General features: G+C 39.8%; 1 protein-coding gene and 1 long non-coding RNA gene across 8 annotated transcripts in view; one reads left to right on the top strand and one right to left on the bottom strand.

Moving 5' to 3' along the window:
- NR6A1 (nuclear receptor subfamily 6 group A member 1) overlaps positions 1-14,159 on the top strand; it is a 230,232-nt gene that overhangs the window by 51,638 nt on the left and 164,435 nt on the right. The gene's annotated exons all lie outside the window — the stretch shown is intronic.
- The window catches only part of LOC133256472 (uncharacterized), a 46,783-nt gene continuing 38,996 nt past the window's right edge, over positions 6,373-14,159 (bottom strand). Inside the window, exons 3-4 of one of the 3 annotated variants that reach the window (XR_009739221.1) lie at positions 8,402-8,534; positions 6,373-7,593 (exon numbers count right to left, since the gene is read on the bottom strand). This is a non-coding gene — a long non-coding RNA (uncharacterized LOC133256472). The remainder of the gene's footprint in view (positions 7,594-8,401; positions 8,535-14,159) is intronic. The other 2 variants (XR_009739223.1, XR_009739222.1) reach the window with 2 other exon arrangements.

Genomic DNA, 14,159 nt, shown 5'->3' with positions numbered 1-14,159 from the left:
TCCTTTAAAATGGACTGGTTGGATCTCCTTGCAGTCCAAGGGACTCTCAAGAGTCTTCTCCAACACCACAGTTCAAAAGCATCAATTCTTCAGCGCTCAGCTTTCTTCACAATCCAACTCTCACATCCATACATGACTACTGGTGTTGACTAGACGGACCTTTGTTAGCAAAGTAATGTCTCTGCTTTTGAATATGCTATCTAGGTTGGTCATAACTTTCCTTCCAAGAAGTAAGCGTCTTTTAATTTCATGGCTGCAGTCACCATCTGCAGTGATTTTGCAGCCCCCCAAAATAGTCTGACACTGTTTCCACTGTTTCCCTATCTATTTGCCATGAAGTGATGGGACCAGATGCCATGATCTTCGTTTTCTGAATGTTGAGCTTGAAACCAACTTTTTCACTCTCCTCTTTCACTTTTATCAAGAGGCTTTTTAGTTCCTCTTCACTTTCTGTCATAAGGGTGGTGTCATCTGCATATCTGAGGTTATTGATATTTCTCTGGGCAATCTTGATTCCAGCTTGTGCTTCTTCCAGCCCAGTGTTTCTCATGATGTATTCTGCATAGCAGTTAAATAAGCAGAGTGACAATATACAGCCTTGATGTACTCCTTTTCCTATTTGGAACCAGTCTGTTGTTCCATGTCCAGTTCTAACTGTTGCTTCCTGACCTGCATACAGATTTCTCAAGAGGCAGGTCAGGTGGTCTGGTATTCCCATCTCTTTCAGAATTTTCCATAGTTGATTGTGATCCACACAGTCAAAGGCTTTGGCATAGTCAATAAAGCAGAAATAGATGTTTTTCTGTAACTCTCTTGCTTTTTCGGTGATCCAGCGAATGTTGGCAATTTGATCTCTGGTTCGTCTGCCTTTTCTAAAACCAGCTTGAACATCTGGAAGTTCACGGTTCACGTATTACTGAAGCCTGGCTTGGAGAATTTTGAGCGTTACTTTACTAGCATGTGAGATGAGTGTAGTTGTGTGGTAGTTTGAGCATTCTTTGGCATTGCCTTTCTTTGGGATTGGAATGAAAACTGACCTTTTCCAGTCCTGTGGCCATTGCTGAGTTTTCCAAATTTGCTGGCATATTGAGTCCAGCATTTTCACAGCATCATCTTTGAGAATTTGAAGTAGCTCAACTGGAATTCCATCATCTCCACTAGCTTTGTTCGTAGTGATGCTTTCTAAGGCCCACTAGACTTCACATTCCAGGATGTCTGGCTCTAGATGAGTGATCACATCATCGTGATTATCTTGGTTGTGAAGCTCTTTTTTGTACAGTTCTTCTGTGTATTCTTGCCATCTCTTCTTAATATCTTCTGCTTCTGTTAGGTCCATACCATTTCTGTCCTTTATCGAGCCCATCTTTGCATGAAATGTTCCTGTGGTATCTCTAATTTTCTTGAAGAGATCTCTAAATTAGTCTTTCCCATTCTGTTGTTTTCCTCTATTTCTTTGCATTGATCGCTGAGGAAGGCTTTCTTATCTCTTCTTGCTTTTCTTTGGAACTCTGCATTCAGCTGCTTATATCTTTCCTTTTTGCTTCTCTTCTTTTCACAGCTATTTGTAAGACCTCCCTAGACAGCCATTTCGCTTTTTTGCATTTCTTTTCCATGGGGATGGTCATGATCCCTGTCTCCTGTACAGTGTCACGAACGTCCGTCCATAGTTCATCAGGCACTTTATCAGATCTAGCCCCTTAAATCTATTTCTCACTTCCACTGTATAATCATAAGGGATTTAATTTAGGTCATACCTGAATGGTCTAGTGGTTTTCCCTACCTTCTTCAGTGTAAGTCTGAATTGGGCAGTAAGGAGTTCATGATCTGAGCCACAGTCAGCTCCTGGTCTTGTTTTTGCTGACTGTATAGAGCTTCTCCATCTCTGGCTGCAAAGAATATAATCACTCTGATTTCGGTGTTGACCATCTGGTGATGTCCATGTGTAGAGTCTTCTCTTGTGTTGTTGGAAGAGGGTGTTTGCTATGACCAGTGCATTTTCTTGGCAAAACTCTATTAGTCTTTGCCCTGCTTCATTCTGTATTCCAAGGCCAATTTGCCTGTTACTCCAGGTGTTTCTTGACTTCCTACTTTTGCATTCCAGTCCCCTATAATGAAAAGGACATCTTTTTTTGGGTGTTAGTTCTAAAAGGTCTTGTAGATCTTCATAGAACCGTTCAACTTCAGCTTCTTCAGTGTTACTGGTTGGGGCATAGACTTGGATTACTGTGATATTGAATGGTTTGCCTTGGAAACAAACAGAGATGATTCTGTTGTTTTTGAGATTGCATCCAAGTACTGCATTTTGGACTCTCTTGTTGACGATGATGGCTACTCCATTTCTTCTAAGGGATTCCTGCCCACAGTAGTAGATACAATGGTCATCTGAGTTAAATTCACCCATTCCAGTCCATTTTAGTTCTCTTATTCCTAGAATGTGGACATTCCCTCTTGCCATCTCCTGTTTGACTACTTCCAATTTGCCTTGAATGATGAACCTAACATTCCAGGTTCCTATGCAGTATTGCTCTCTACAGCATCGGACCTTGCTTCTATCACCAGTCACATCCACAACTGGGTATTGTTTTTGCTTTGGCGCCATCCCTTCATTCTTTCTGGAGTTATTTCTCCACTGATCTCCAGTAGCATATTGGGCACCTACTGACCTGGGGAGTTCCTCTTCCAGTATCCTATCATTTTGCCTTTTCATACTGTTCATGGGGTTCTCAAGGCAAGAATACTGAAGTGGTTTGCCATTCCCTTCTCCAGTGGACCACATTCTGTCAGACCTCTCCACCATGACCCGCCCGTCTTGGGTGGCCCCACAGTGCATGGCTTAGTTTCACTGAGTTAGACCAGGCTGTGGTCCATGTGATTAGATTGACTAGTTTTCTGTGAGTATGGTTTCAGTGTGTCTGCCCTCTGATGCCCTCTCGCAACACTTACCGTCTTGCTTGGGTTTCTCTTCCTTATTAGCAGAGAGGATTATCTGCCAGGCTTATTAGCAGAATGTTAAAGAATCTCTTGTTACGTTTAGTTTATAAACACCAAATTTTGTTGACAGTCCATTAACAAGTTACTAATAGCCTTTCTTCATAAGTAGAAATAAATGGGACGTCAGTCACTCATAAGATGGATGAAAGTTGTATTAATATACCAAGAGGATTCTTTAAATTCATACCTTGAGAATCATGGGCCTACAAGATTGAGAAGGAAGAGGAGAAGGTAGAAAACAGCCACAGGCTAGCAAGAAGAGGCCTCAGTGCTATGGCCTTTGGAGCTAGGTGTGAAATATTAAAAAATGTATGTCTTCTATGACTTGAAGCAAAATCTGTGTTTTCACTATGTGTATGCAGATGTTTATAATAGTGACTCTAATACTGTGGATAGAATTACTACTCGTGATCAGTCCTATTGACAGAATTATTTGCTACATGAGTAACAACAACTGATTCTTCTAGGAATTGTTTTTTGTATGTTGGATGGAGTAGACCTTTGTAATTGAGAAGGAAGTTAAATCCTTTATGAAATTATTTTGTGCTGAGATTTTTGTTGATTTTTTTGGTGTCTGCATTATTTAGCATCTCTGTTGTTCAGGAATGTTTCAACATAACTAAGATGCAGTAAAAGCTAAGCTCTAAATATCATTTTCATCAAAATAATCTTAATTGTGAAATTTAGTCTCTGTCTCTATCCCTTTGTTTCTCTGTCTTTTTCTCTGTGTGAGAGGTTTTATTACACAAAAACTTAAAATTAAAATGCTTTAATCCCTGTTTCCTAGTAGTCATGATAATTTTGACTCTTAATCTTTCACCAAAAATATGTCACATTCTCTTAAGCTTTATTAGTTAAGTCTGCCCAGTTAGTTTCAACTTCTGACCTTTGTTTTCTCTTTTGAAATACCTTGGGTAAAAAATATTACTGAAAAAACAAGCCTCATAAGCACCATTTGTAAATTAGTGGAAATGATCCTACAAATGCAGGTGAAAGATAGCAGGGTAATTTGAAAAGCTTCAAAAATACAGTGGGACTGGAAGAAAGTTTGGAAGAAGTAGATGTTGATTGGGAGTTGATATGGCTGCTCACACGTTAGTGATGTAGTGCTGTCATGTGAAAAGAATGCTGCCCAGCAGGAATTACTCTCCATTAGTTTTCTTGACATACTTGGTGCCATTTAGATCCTAATTATTAGTGATGTGATTTTTACCTATTGTTCAGTATGCACAAGTTCAATCAAGGTATTGCAGAAAAGAGCTCCTTTAGTGGGGCTTGCTGTATGTCAGATTCTGTACTAAGCACTTTATTCTCACCTTATATAATTTCCATCACAACCTTATATAGTAGATGGTAGTTCCCAGATGAGAAGCTAAGACTAAAAGGTTAGGACCACACTGCCTTTCATTGCCCTTTTCATCATAAGCAGAGAAAACTTTAGAGCTTAGAGAATATGATCTCATCTTAGGGGGTTGTAAAGAAACTTGGTAGAATCAGAAAAATAAGAGTTGAACACAAAGAGCTGTATTATGGCGAAGTAACTCACTAACGTGTAAACAATTGTTGGTGTCTGGGAAATATAGACTGGTAACAAGGGAGGATAACTAGGGGTGTTGACTGGAGTAGTTAAATTGCAAGAAAGACACTTTTCTTAAGCTAGTTTAAAATGAGGATATTGGTGGAAAATACAGGGTTTCTCTTGGAGACAAAGGAGGGAGCATTCAATTGGATTTCATGAAGGAGCAAGACCAGGATTCTTTTCAAATGTCTCTGTGGAGGCTTATTTCTGTTTCTCTGGTACTTCTGTTTCACATTTCTCTTCTCCTTCAGACTGCTAACTCTTTGCTTCTGTGTCCATGATGAAAAATGGCTGCCCCTTTTCTGCCCTGACTTGACTTGTCTTTCTAGCACCCGTGCTCAACACAGGCTGACATTTGTGTTCATATCTTAAATACTCAGGAAAGCGGTTAAACCCAACTTTGAGTCCGGGTATCCGTTTACCTGGGACTATGGCCACTGACTATTCAGCAGAAATAGCAGAAATTGTAAGGAAATATTAATAGAGCAGATGAAATTTCTGATATGATAGCTTCAGTCAGGAAACAGGTAGCATGGAGATTGTAGAAACTTCCCATTAAGTCTGGTATTAATATTTGAGGGACAGTGCAAAGAGAGGGCAAATGCAGGGGCATAGTTTATTAGGAATTTGGTAGCCCTGGGGTGAGAGAGGATGGGGATCTGGGAACTACAGTGAAAACCCAGGCATTAGGTGGTGCTTGAAGTTTGGCAAGTAGAAAAGATACTTTGAAACCACCTTGTTATTGGCTGGGTGTGTAAATATGATGGACTTAATTGCAGTGGACAGGGCTGGTTGTAGCCCTCAGTGTAACTCATTGCATACCACCTGTTTGGTACCTACCTGCTGATAAGATCTGAGGCTGTCCAGGCTCTCTTGCCTTAGCCATGATTGGCTCTGGGGCTGGTTCAGATTGTATATACACATAGATGGTACTAGTGGCTCCCACAGATACAGCTTTTATACAGAGTGAAGTAAGCCAGAAAGAAAAACACCAATACAGTATACTAACGCATATATATGGAATTTAGAAAGATGGTAATGATAACCCTGTATAGGAGACAGCAAAAGAGACACAGATGTATAGAACAGTCTTTTGGACTCTGTGGGAGAGGGAGAGGGTGGGATGATTTGGGAGAATGGCATTGAAACATGTATAATATCATATAAGAAATGAATCGCCAGTCCAGGTTCAATGCAGGATACAGGATGCTTGGGGCTGGTGCACTGGGATGACCCAGAGTGATGGTACGGGGAGGGAGGTGGGAGGGGGTTTCAGGATGGGGAGCACATGTACACCCGTGGCGGATTCATGTTGATGTATTGCAAAACCAATACAATATTGTAAAGTAATTAGCCTCCAATTAAAGTAAATTTAAATTAAAAAGGAAAAGAAAGTGGGAAATGAAGATAAGTCTTTGGTATTCAAGTTTCTGTATTGTTGCCTTTGGAATTTGAAAACCGTTCCAGTAGTCCAGAGTGACTTTCCTCCTCTGTCTTCCTCAGGAAGTTTTTCCTCCCAAGTGTATTTTGGGATTGAGTTATATTTGACCAGTTTGTTATGGCAGTTGGGTCTAATTCCAGGAAAATAGACTTGATTTCAAGCTAACTGTTTGGCTTCATCAAGATTAGGATTTTATCACTTGTGAGGTTTGTGAAAACATAGGAAGAGATTCATTTCTGGCATAAGTGAGTAAAAAGGTGAATGAAACTTGTCCCCAGAAAAGCAACTATAAACCTGAATAAAACTATCAATAACAACCACCACCATAAGCTTATAACCAATTGAGAAGTAATCAGCCAACTTACCATAGGTCATGTTTATTGAATATACTTTGCAGAATATACATTGTTTTCAAGTATACATGGAGCTGTTTCTAAGAGTATCCTGGGCCATAAAATAATTCGGATAAAGTGAAGGTTAAAAAGCCCTACCTGATCATCTGAGTAGACACAGGAAAAACATTTGGCAAAATTCAATACTCAATCATGATAAAATCTCCCAACAAACTGGGAGTAGAAGGCAGCTTCCACAGCTTCAGTAGGGGCGTCTATGAAGAGCCTAAAGCTAATAATACTTAATTGGTGAAATACAAACGTCTTTCCCCTAAGATTGGGAATAAGGTAGGTAACAATGTGCTCTTACTACTTCTTTTCATCATTCGCTGGAGGTTCTAGCTAGTGCAGTAAGGTGAGGGTTAAGGAGGAATGCATCTAAATTGGAAAGGATTAAAATTGTTTTTATTCATAGATGACATAATCCTATGTTTAATCCTAAACAATTCACAAAAAAGCCCCAAAACAGAGTTAATTTAGTTTAGCAAGGTTACAGGATACCAGATCAATATACCAAAATCTGTTGTATTTTCATAACTGTCAACAATCTAAAAAATGAAAGTGAGAAAATCATTCCATTCATGATTACATCAAAAGAATAAAATACTTAAGAATAAATTTAACAAAAGAAGTATAAAATATGTACACTAAAAACTAAAATATTTCTGTGGGAAGTTTAAAAGATCTAAATAAATAAGAGAGGCTTCCCGGGTGGCACAGTGGTAAATCCGCTTGCCAATGCAGAAGTTGCAATTTGATCTCTAGGTAAGGAAGATCCCCTGGAGAAGGGAATAGCAACCTTCTCCAGTATTCTTGCCTGGAAAATCCCATGGACAAAGGAGCCAGGCAGGCTACAGTCTATGGGATCGCAAGGAATTGGACATGACTGAGCATGCAAACATAGAGTGTGGCTCTGATGGACTGTCTAGGCTGGTGACACTTAATACACAGAAAAATACCTGCATTCAGACCCAGGTTACTGGTTAATAGCCTCAGCTAGACAACTTGCAAATATGTGCTTCTGATTAACAAGTACATGAGAGTTTGGGGAATGAGGGAATCTTATCTGCTGAAAGTAGGGATAACCCATGGAGTAGTGCCATCAAAGACCAGGATGCATTGGGCGGTACTGCTGTGTGCTGTTTGCAGCACATTTTCCACTGTGTTCTCTCGGAGGCCTCACAGCAATCCTGTGAAGGTAGGAGAGGTATATTTAGTCTCTGTAGGTACAAGTCTTAAGTATGGCTTAAGATGTGATTCACTTGTCCAAGAACACATAACCATGGAAGAGTTGGAATTAAAATCAGATTTTCTAACTCCACACTATCCCAAACCATCTATTTCTTTTTTAACTGTACTGTTTGCCTCAACTCTTTAATGTCGTCCCTCAGTATCCACAGGGAGTTGATTCTAGGACCCTCCTTGAACACTAGAATCTGAGGATGCTCAAATCCCTTCTAGAAAATGGTGTAGTATGGTTGGTCTTCCATATCTTAGATATGGAGGACCCACTGTACCGGAAAGAGAAGAAAAAGGGGTGTGTGATTTTGACTGCATGTACTTTTCAGTAGATTTAGTTAGTCTGAAGAGTAAGAGGGAAGTTGGGCTATTGTGTAAATTCAGAGGTTCTATACCAAGTATAATCTTGCTGATATCTGGTGGATACTAAAATTATACCTGTGTTGAAACTCTAGTTTGTGGCACAGATGTCTTGAAGGTACCCTGTGCTTACTTCAGGGAGCTTCCTAAGTTATAAATGTTAATTGTCAAAAGGGAACTCATTTGGTATCCATTTATTGAGTGTTTATTCCATGACAGGCCCCTTTCAAGATTTGAGATCACAAGGTCCAGTTAAATCCTATTGAGATACAGCCTCAGTAGGAGAGGAATACAGAAGCAGGCTGGAATGTGCTTTGTCATTTTCATTCTCTGAAGCTGATGTGTCTGCCCTCCCAGGTGACCACTTAAGCTGTGGACCTGGTGCCCTTTTCTACTAACCCTGCAGCTGTGCTTTCTGCAGGTACTCTTTCTTAGTAAAAATAGTCCGTCTTTTCTTCCTTTCCCACTGTGGATTCTTCCATATGCTTTTCAGCCAAACGTAGGTAGATCTTGCATCTAAAAGAAATCTGTGCTTTTTTAAAAAAAGACATTCAAGTAAATTTTATTAATTATTGAAATATTGCATATTTATTGTTAAACACTTCGAAGACATAGGTGAGTTATAAATAATAAACATAAAAATCACCTTTATTCCACAGCTTAAGAGATTTCAACTGTTAACCCTTTTCCTTCTAGCTTTTTACTTCCTATCAACCAGTGCACACTTGCACATATACACACAAGTACGAACACACACACACACATACATACACAAGATGTTAGCATTTTGTTGTGGTAGGCTCTGTGTGAAGTGTTTTATATGTATTCTTATTCCTCAAGTAGCCCTTTGAAGTAAATGCTATTACCATATCTCATGTTTACATGCACGTGTGCTAAGTCACTTCAGTCATGTCTGACGGCTCCTCAGTCCATGGGATTCTCCAGGCAAGAATACTGGAGTGGATTGCCATACCCTCCTCCAGGGGATTGTCCCAACCCAGGGATCGAACCCATGTCTCTTACATCTCCTGTATTGGCAGGCAGGTTCTTTACCACTAGTGACATCTGGGAATCTTGACCCCTGTTTACAGATGACATATATTTAAAGAGGATAAGTGACTTGTTCAGGTTCACATAGTTGATAAGTAATGGAGCTGAAGTTTTCCCTCTCATTTATCCTAAGGACTTTACCACTCCTTTTCAGAAATCTATTTTCATCCGTGACTGTCACTCTAAAATTCTACTCTCCAAGAATGTTGGTAATTTTTCAAAGTTCCTGCCTTCTTCTCCAACCTTGTCTCATGACCTCTTTTGTGTGCATCAGCCACACTTTCTGTTTCTTGAAAGCACTATGCTCCTGAACATATGCCACCTGTTCCCTCTACTCGGAATGGTCACCGTACCCAGGTAATTATATTTATCCTTCAAGTCTTAACTTACACATCATTTCCTTGAGGTCACTTTCTGGACCTTTCTAACCCCTAAGGCTGACTTGGTCTCTTATTTGCTCCCGTAGTACTTTGTTTTTATCGCTTGCAGAACTTTTCACCATTAGAATAATTTGTTCATTAGAACTTGGTTTGCCACTTTCACTCTGCACTTTTGTTCCCTTTGTGTCTCCAGGCTTCTCTTGCAGTCCAGGTACATGGTAGATGTCCAATAAAAATTTGTTACCTATGTTTTTCTTTCTGTGCTTGGCTCATTTACTCTCAACTCCATGCTTGTAAATCACAAATTTGAATCCTCTGTTCAAAAAATGAACTCCTCTTCCTTCTAGTCTGAAATTGCTCATTTCTTAGTGTACTCCGGGCTCCTATTATAGTCAGGAAAGTTTGGCACCATTCTTGGCTCCTCACAGTTTTTTCTGTATGAGCCAGTTCCTTGGAAGGTGGCTCATGTCCTTTGAACTGGAAAGATAGCCATATCATTTTAAGTGAAAGAAGGTTACAGAGAATTATATATAACTTGTGATATTTTCTCTAAACAGAACTACATATATTTTAAATCTCTCTGAGACGTCTGGAAAGATAATACACTGAGTAGAATGATTGAAGGGGCAAACCTGTGGACCTTAGTTTTCTCTCTTTTGTAGAATTTTCAGTGACTCTGTAGGACCAAAAAAAAAAAAAAATTCCTATTTGAAAAACAAAAAGCAACCTAAACCAACAGCTTAAATGCCTTTTTGAGATATCCTTTTCATTCTGTCTATTTCTGCTGCTTCACTTTCAGCTTAGTTCTTTTGTGCAAAATATTCTATTTCTTTTTGTCTCTTTCAGAGTCTTTTCCGTTTCTCCTACCTCATCTGCTTAGTGAATCTTCCGAAAGTCATGCTTTCATTATTGCCTTTCAGAGCTCAACACTTAAAGTGGCTCCCTATAGCGCCAGTTTTAAACTTTTCTGCCTGGCTCACAAGGCTGGCTGTAATTTATCCTTTTATTTTTTCAGTGCTGCTCTTCATGACACCTTAACATAGTCTCTGAACTATTCTCCTCTTGTCCCCTACAGATGCTGCGTGTTTTCTCTGTTGCAGATATTTACTTACAAGTCTCATCTGCAGGAAGCACCCTCAGACTCACATAATTGTCTTTCTTCCTGTGTGGGGGTGTGCTCAGTTGTGTCCAGCTCTTTGTGTTGCTATTTTGGTGCTGTTGCAGGAGGAGACAAGCGCATGTCCTTCTGCTCCGCCATCTTGAACCGGAAGATACTTGTCCTTATTACATGTAGTCATCTAATTTTTTTTTTTAACTTAAAAATGTTATTTATAAGCCATTAAATTGACTTCAAAACCCACTGAAGGGGCATCCTGAACTTTGAAAGATACATAGGGGAGAAATCTGAGGCTCAAAGAGGTTATGATTTGTCCAGTGTCACATAGCAAGGAAGTATCAGAGCTGGTAGTTAAACTGTTGTTTCTAAAGCCCTTACTTGTTACATTGTATAGCTTTTCTAGTGATGATAAAGTTCAGTGAATCTGAACAAAAATAAAACACCTTGCTGCTACTGCTGCTAAGTCGCTTCAGTCGTGTCCCACACTGTGCGACCCCATAGACGGCAGCCCACCAGGCTCCCCCGTCCTTGGGATTCTCCAGGCAAGAACACTGGAGTGGGTTGCCATTTCCTTCTCCAATGCATGAAAGTGAAAAGTGAAAGCGAAGTTGCTGAGTCTTGTCCGGCTCCTAGCGACCCCATGGACTGTGGCCCACCAGGCTCCTCCATCCATGGGACCCTCCAGGCGAGAGTACTGGAGTGGGGTGCCATTGCCTTCTCCGAAAACACCTTAAATAACCTTTAATAATGATTATGTGTGTGTGTGCTCAGTCTCTTCATGATCCTGTGGACTGTAGCCCGCCAGGCTCCTCTTTCCATGGGATTCTCTAGGCAAGAATACTGGAGTGGGTTGCCATGCCCTTCTCTAGGGGATCTTCCTGGCCCAGGGATTGAACCCATGTCTCCTGCACTGGCAGATGGGTTCTTTACTTCTAGCACCACCTGGGAAGCCCCTCCCTTCCTGAAGCACTTGGTTTTATCCAATAGAAACTAATAGGGGATTTTGGTGACTAAAATACGCAATTTTTTCATTGGCATATGTAAAGACAATTGATTCTCTGGGTAAATAAATAGCATGCTTGTTTAGTTGTACATTTTTCAAAGAACACGTCAGACCTTCTTTTCTAACATTTTCAGAAACTTTGGAAATAATTGATGGTTGAAAGTAAATGCCTATAAAATGCATGGCATCCTGAAAAGCAGCAGGATGTGAATTACCTCTTATGTGACCACCAGTATGAAAGAAAGAAAACTTTGACTTCTATGAAGGCTTCCTGGGAGGGACAGTTAAATCTGAATTTAACTTTGTTCATTCATTTGGTTTTTCACTTAGGTTTTAGTTTTTGAGAGCTTGTAAATGTATCTGTTTGTATAAAATATCAGACACAATTTGATGTGTTTGGCTGCCAGGACATGGTACAAAGTTGTATTTACTCTGAAAAGAGATACTCAATAGCAACATAAGTATACCTTTTCTGTACTCAGAAGACCAGTGGCAGTATCAAATGGCAGCAGAGAAGTTTGGGCAGTAGTTGAAAAGTGGGTGACATGAAGTGTGGTGGTTGGAAGCCGATGTTAAGTTGGTGGGCTTGGCTTTTTGCTTCACACCAGCTTTCCATGGGGCAAAATACCTGGTGAATGTGTTATAATAAAATACAGATTATAGGACCCTACTTCTGATCTGGAGTAGAACTTAGGGATTTGCATTTTTAAAAGAAACTATAGATGATTCTGATATACAGCCAATTTTAGGAAACATTGGCCTGAACCTCATATTTTTCCTGAATTTTTTCCAGTTTTCTTTTGGCTTTGATTTTTCTTTTTAGTTCTTATCTCAATACATCTGCATTTCTCCTTCCTTCCTACCCATGGCAGGGAAAATTTCAGAAGGCTGAGTTGACAAGCCTCTTCTCCTACTGCCTTATTTTATTTGACCACCACCACTACCATGAGATTCTATCTTGGACTTAAGTGTATGATAAACTATTCATGATCAAAGTGCTTGTTTTCCTGTCATTATCATGAAAGATTTAGTGGCTCATCTCATCTCATTTTAAAGAATTCAGAGTTATAGTACATTTCAATTTTTGTTAAGAGAAATGTGAATCTCCCATCTCACTTGTTTTTTTCTCTTAACTTGAGGAATGTGGCTTGCAAAATTCAGAATGAATGGACCTTATAGTTTTGGTCAAAAGAAAATATTTAAATATATTTGTGGCTTCCCTGGTAGCTCAGTGGTAGAGAATCTGCCTGCCAGTGCAGGAGACTCAGGTTTGATCCCTGATCCGAGAAGATCCCACATGCTATGGGGCAGCTAAGCAGCGTGCCACAGCTACTGAGCCTGTGCTCCGCAACAAGAGAAGCCACAGCAATGAGAAACTCAAGTACTGTGACAGAGAGTAGTCCCCACTTGCCACAGCTAGAGAAGAACCCTTGCACAAAGATCCAGCAACAAAGACTCAGCACAACCAAAAATAATAAATTAATAGAGAATATATATTTGAACAATAATAACCAAGGTGTTCATACTAAGGCATACTACATAATCATTTAAAAGAATGAGTGCAGTATAAGATTGTTTTGGAAGGCTGCCTATATTGTATAGCTAGTGAATAAAGCAGATTCTGTGGGAGTAAGTTATGAACAATCCTAGTGGAGGTGATGGGATTGTAGCTGAGCTATTTCAGATCTTAAAAGAGGGTGCTTTAAAGTGCTGTACTCAGTATGTCAGCAAATTTGGAAAATTTATCAGTGGCCACAGGTCTGGAAAAGATCAGTTTTCATTACAGTCTCAAAGAAGGGCAATGCCAAAGGATGTTTAAACTACTGTACAGTTGCCCTCATTTCACATGCTAGCAAGGTTATACTCAGAATCCTACAAGCTAGGCTTCAGCAGTATGTGAACTGAGAAATTCCAGATTGTCAAGCTGGATTTAGAAAATGTAGAGGAATTAGAGATCAAATTGCCAACATTCTTTGGATCATGGGGAAAGCAAGGGAATTATGGAAAAACGTCTGCTTTATTGACTATGCTAAAGTCTTTGACTGTGTGGACCACAACAAACTGTGGAAAATTCTTAAAGAGATGGCAGTACCGGACCACTTTACCTGTTGGCAAGAAGCAACAGAAGCAGACATAGAACAACTGACTGGTTCAAAATTGGGAAAGGAGTACGACAAGGCTATATATTGTTACCCTGCTTATTTAATTTCTGTGAAAAGTACATCATGGAGAATGCCGTGCTGGATGAATCCCTAGTTGGAATCAAGATTGCTGGGAGAAATTTCAGCAACCTCAGACTTGCAGATGATACTGCTCTAGTGGCAGAAAGTGAAGAGAAATGAAAGAGCCTCTTGATGAATTTGCAAGAAGAGAATGAAAAAGCTGACTTGAAACTCAACATTCAAAAAACTAAGATCATGGCATCCAGTCCCATTGCTTCATGGCAAGTAGAAGGAAAAAGTGGAAGCAATGACAGGTTTTATTTTCTTGGGCTCCAGAATCACTGAGGATAGTGACTGCAGCCATGAAATTAAAAGACGCTTGCTCCTTGGAAGGAAAGCTATGACAAACCTAGTCATAGTGTATTAAAAAGGAGAGACATCACTT

The sequence above is a fragment of the Bos javanicus genome, chromosome 11 (genome assembly GCF_032452875.1).
Source record: "Bos javanicus breed banteng chromosome 11, ARS-OSU_banteng_1.0, whole genome shotgun sequence".
NCBI classification, from domain to species: domain Eukaryota; kingdom Metazoa; phylum Chordata; class Mammalia; order Artiodactyla; family Bovidae; genus Bos; species Bos javanicus.
The sequence above is the reverse complement of the archived record's forward strand: the minus strand, read 5'-3'. Positions and strand labels throughout refer to the sequence as shown.